The sequence below is a fragment of the Struthio camelus genome, chromosome 5, assembly GCF_040807025.1.
Source record: "Struthio camelus isolate bStrCam1 chromosome 5, bStrCam1.hap1, whole genome shotgun sequence".
NCBI lineage: Eukaryota > Metazoa > Chordata > Aves > Struthioniformes > Struthionidae > Struthio > Struthio camelus.
Window position 1 is genome coordinate 35,031,211 of NC_090946.1, and position 5,566 is coordinate 35,036,776.

The following is a 5,566-nucleotide window of genomic DNA, read 5'->3' on the forward strand; positions in this document are numbered from 1 at the left end:
TTCAAAGATCCCATAAAGAAATATTTTTTCCGGTTTGATCTGCAAGTTAAAATCTAGATCAGAAATTCATTGCATACCCTATGCTTCTAGGAGAATTATGGTCACAAGAGTTTCAGTACTGTAGATGAGACAGTAAACTAAGGACATTGCTTTCTGACATAATTATCTGATCAAACACCAGTGAAAATTCCCTTGATCTTTTCTCAAAGGGAAGAGATGAGTTTCTGTGTCTACATTCCTGGTCAAGGCAACGAGAGTCCTAGAAATCTGCAGCAGTTCCACTATTTAAACAGGACATCATGATTTGTGATTTCAAGCTTCTGTTCCTAGTCCCACAGTCCGCTTATGCACTTTGGCAAGTCCGTTAGGACCAGATCTACACATTTAGGTGCCTAACTCATCCATGAAGGAAGCTGTTATCAGTGAGAGTTAGGCACCTAAGTACAGCTGTGGTACTTAGCACTTAAGTTATTCTACTCTTTCTAGGTATGCCTACTTAACACTGCCTTTTCCTGAGTGAATGAGCTAGTCTGATGAACCTGTCTTATTGCCATATTCAAGTGATGCTGATTCTCATACCACACAGATGTTCTGTGCCACACTTTACCTGGCCTGAATAGTACTGGCAATGCCACAGAGCCCATATGCTGTGAAGCTGAACTAATGCACATTTGCAAAGACGACCCTTTGGGATCTGAAGAGAGAAAATGCTTATAGAAATGCAAAGTAGAGCAGCCAAGCAGTGGCCACTATTGTTAATGATTCCATGGTTGACTTCAAACATAGCAGTTTTATTTCGTGCTTGAAATTTGCCCTTGTGTTTGACAGGAAATAGGCAATATCAACGGAAGAACTGAAGTAACTGTGTGCACTTACTATTAGAACATGCATGCTGGTAAGTTGCTTTAGAATTCAAAAAGAATTTTTAATGTTATGTCCTAGCACAGCAGTCAGTTCATATATACTGGCTTGTGATCTGCAAGCTAAAAATGCTGATTAACTATGATGCAAGAATGCTTTAAAGTAGAACACTTTGATTTCTATATTTTCTGGCAGATATAAACTAGTTATTGAATAACATTTGCATGATTTTTCTGTTTTATCTCCTTAATCAAATTAAAAGATTCAAAGGAAAATGTATTATTTATAATGGTTTTATGTAACAGGGTTTCATCTTAGCCTGTTGAGTATTTATGTTAGGTATAGATATTTTGAGAGAAGTTGACACTGCCCGAAACCTAAAAAAGGGGAAAATATAGTCAGGAGTAGTAAATAGTATCTCCTTAACACTGTTCAAATATGAAAACTGTGGTGAGAAGAGTCTGCCAAGGTACGATATTTCGCAGATATTTCATCCTCTGTATTCTTTTTCCTCACATTTGCTCCTATGTTACAGAAGATAATTTTTTGTTTTCTTTCCTACCACCAAAATGAGAACTGACCCATGGTAATATTCATTTTTGCACGGGCAAAATGACATTATGGGCAAATGGACATTATAACCAAATTCTGATGTTCGAACCAAAATAGCATAACGCTAATGGGATAACAAATTTAATAAATATCAGAATCAAATGAAAAGGGTTTCTCTACTAGATGGGTTTTCAAAGAAATGCATTTAGTACCTCAAACACTGTGTGTAAATGACCATATTGTAAAAGCAGAAACAAATAGTCTTTTTTGTCACTGGAAAGACAACAGTAAAATCAGAAATTCATTAGCTTTGGTCTACAAGACCTGTGAGCAGCCTCCTTTTTCACATTCCAAATGATCCCTCCTGCATGCCAGAATGGACTTTCATCCAGTTTTCTTATTTGTTTTTTTGGTAAGTGGTTATCTTACATTCATTCCTAAACTATCACGCCATATACAAATTGATTTACAAATCCCACAGTATCAAATGTCTATCTTCATCCACTTTTACGGAACTTTAGTATTAATATGGTTTCATTCAGTTTGGCATGGCTTGATCTATTTCCCTCACCTATCCACCTCAATGTGCAAAGACTAAATGACAGATTTAATGACCACTGGGCAAAAAAAAATATTTGACATCTACATTCCAATAAGTATAATACTGTCCTTATTTTTGTCCTTTAGACAGCTGAAAAGAACGATATTTAGTCTTACGACAAATTGTCATTTCAGCGACTTAGGGATCACAAGGACACCTGAAGCAGTTAAGGTTATGTCAAGGGCAAGGACAAATGAGAACAGATGCATGTTCAGAAAAAAAAGAGTTCACCTGCACTGTAGCATAAAACATAAGCCAGGCTCTATAGTGCCTAGCAGTAATACATCTGGTCAACTTTGTTAAATCTTGTCATACAAAGCACTTTGTACTAAATTCCACTCATGGCCTGACTGTCTCCTGAGATACCAGTTTTCAAAATAGAACTCATGTTGGCATATTAACTATACTACCACCGTTAGTAGTAGAGCCTAGATCAGAAGCAAGACCCTGCTTTTCCCTTGGATTTTTAATATGTGCAACATCAAAAAAAGCTGAAAAACTCTGCAAATTTCAGTGAATTTCAAAAGTGACCTACCACTCAGAAGAGATTTGAGCACTTGAAAAGCCATGGATTTGGTACTCTGTTCCAGCTCCGGATGATGCTCTTGCTCATGCTATATACCATAACTCTACACTCTATATGTCCATGGGACTTTTTCTGTTCAACAGGAACAGGGTTATGCATGTGACTATTAACATCTGAATGTGCCAGTCCCCAACGAAATGCATGTCCAATGCATGATGAAATGGGTGAGACAGATCCAACTGGAAAGAATGTATTTACAAACAGCTATAGCTGGGCCTTCTATACTGAAGAGTGATAGGCAACAGAGTTTGGGACAAGCCTTTTATGAGATCTCCCATCATAACCACAATAGTACTGGCAGCAAGTGTCTCCTTGGTCTGGGACAAGACCACACCCACCTCAAGTGAGGGTTCTCTTGTTTCTAGCGCTCTGCAGTCTTTTGTAAAAGCTGAGGGGAGGAACTGGATAGAAACTCCAGCTCACAGAAGCAGCAACAGAAGCAGCAACCTACCAAAACAAGGAATACTGGATAATCTAAGAACTTTCTAGAGTTTTGGTTGGATTTTCTATCCTGTGCTGTTTGGGTACATGCTCCCAAACACCACTGTGCTCCAGTGACCTGCCTCTTCTTTGCATTTATTTCAAACCTTTCCTTTTCAGGATTTTTCCTTGTTTTCTCTTCCCTCTACATCCAGTCATCTCCTTTTCACGTTATCAGAAGGGAGTAAACCTCTTCTATTTCATTATATCTAAAATGAAACAAAATTAATGTTGGCTTTGTCAGGTAGTCACTGTGTTTCTATGCCACATGCCCCTTTCACGCTTCCTTCCATATGGCTGGACTATTTTTTTAATAGTAAGACTATGATGCAGTATTAGAAAACAGCAGTCCTGAGGAACTAGAGAGAGACAGGGAAGAGGGAAGGAGAAACAGCCTGTGTGCATATCTGTTGACTTTGTCCAGGCATGGGTTACTGCAGGGCATATGATCCGATAATCAGTACTAACACCTCCTGCACCTGCCCCAGTCTCTCCCATCCCATATACATGAAAGAGGTAAACCTCATACCTCACCCAGCCCCAAGCACCACTTCTTTACATGAGGGCACATATTTAAGCACAGAGGAATCTGGTAGCTGAAACTAAACCGAGGCTGGGAAAGCTCATTAGGTTTAGTAAAGAAAAAAGGCAAAATGAGAGGGGTGCATCAAAAAAGAGCTGGGAGAAGAAAGCACCACACAGTATGCCAGAGCTAGTCCAAGTTGCCTTGCTGCCTGCCCCACTACACATGCTTCCATTAGCTGCCATGTCCACCCAAGGCCATCTCCTCATCTAGTAAATGGACTTTTCTCTGAGCCTCCCTCTAAAAGCAATGTTAGCTCCTCCTCATCCTTTTGGAATGGCTTTCAGAAACTTCAAAGACTGAACTGAGTACAAATCCATGCACGAAACAGGAAGGGAGAACATGTCTAAGAAACATGAACACAGAGTGACTGTACAACATTTCTCTTTTGCCCACTCAGATGCTAGGTTCTTTTTCAGGAAGGGAACAGGGAATATTTTACCTCTGTCTTCCTAACAGAGCCTTGACACCGTTTGATGCTTTGTTTTATATGCATGACGATAACTAACTTGTTATAATAAAAAGATGCATAAACCCCGCATTTTGGTGTATATTTGCGCATAACTGACATTATTTTTTTTTTCTCACTAGGCAAAGCAAGCTCTTTTACACCAAATGATGCCAGAATCATTAGAAGTGGAATAATTGTTCTGAAACAAAATCATTTGTATTTGGAACACTGTGTCTGCCCTGGGGAGACTTATCTGCATAGTAAAAATGGTAAAATTATTCTGCTATAGTGACGACAGTCTGTTTTCCCATGTAGAAACCTCTAACTGGTTCTTGGTAGGTGACTGATCCACACAAACAAACAGGACTCTCAATGATTTATATGAAGATATTTGTGAAACCAACTCATCAGACTGCTTCTCATTAAACTGATTCATGAAGAACTTAGAGTAAAACAATTTTGTGACGACAAACTGAACTGAACAAGCAACAGGTTTGGGTCCAACAGGGTAAGCACTGGCCTGAGACTTGGAAGACTGCAGGATATACTTCTTGGTACTGACAATGCTTGATTTGGTGAGCTTGGTTAAGTCATTTCCCTTGTCTTAGCTTCATTTTCATTAGCTTTCATTTTCATCTGTAAAATCACAGAATCACAGAATCACAGAATCGTTTAGGTTGGAAGGGACCTCTGGAGATCATCTAGTCCAACCTCCCTGCTCAAGCAGGGTCACCTAGAGTGTATTGCCCAGGATCACATCCAGACGGGTTTTGAATATCTCCAGGGAAGGAGACTCCACTACCTCTCTGGGCCACCTGTTCCAATGCTCTGTCACCCTCACAGTGAAGAAGTTTTTCCTCAGGTTCAGATGGAACTTCCTGTGGTTCAGTTTGTGCCCACTGCCTCTTGTCCTGTTGCTGGGCACCACGGAGAAGAGGCTGGCCCCATCCTCTTGACACTCCCCCTTCAGATACTTGTATGCATTGATGAGATCGCCTCTCAGTCTTCTCTTCTCCAGGCTGAACAGGCCCAGCTCTCGCAGCCTTTCTTCAGAGGAGAGGTGCTCCAGCCCTCTAATCATCTTGGTAGCCCTCCGCTGGACTCTCTCCAGTAGCGCCATGTCTCTCTTGGACTGGGGAGCCCAGAACTGGACACAGTACTCCAGGGGAGGCCTCACCAGGCCTGAGGAGAGGGGCAGGATCACCTCCCTCCACCTGCTGGCAACACTCTGCCTAATGCACCCCAGGAGACCATTGGCCTTCTTGGCCACAAGGGCACACTGCTGGCTCATGCTTAACTTGTTGTCCACCAGCACTCCCAGGTCCTTTTCTGCAGAGCTACTTTCCAGCAGCATATTTCACCGTCCACTCACCTAGCCCACACTTCCTGAGCTTACCTAGGAGGATGTGATGGGAGGCAGTGTCAAAAGCCTTGCTGAAGTCCAGGGAGACA

The 5,566-nt window shown here is 41.2% G+C and overlaps 1 long non-coding RNA gene across 1 annotated transcript; it reads left to right on the forward strand.

Moving 5' to 3' along the window:
- The first annotated feature begins 827 nt into the window (after positions 1–827).
- On the forward strand, positions 828–4,392 carry LOC138067466 (uncharacterized). The gene is made up of 2 exons (XR_011141447.1): positions 828–895; positions 4,255–4,392. It is a non-coding gene; the product is annotated as an uncharacterized lncRNA (long non-coding RNA).
- The last annotated feature ends 1,174 nt before the right edge of the window (positions 4,393–5,566 follow it).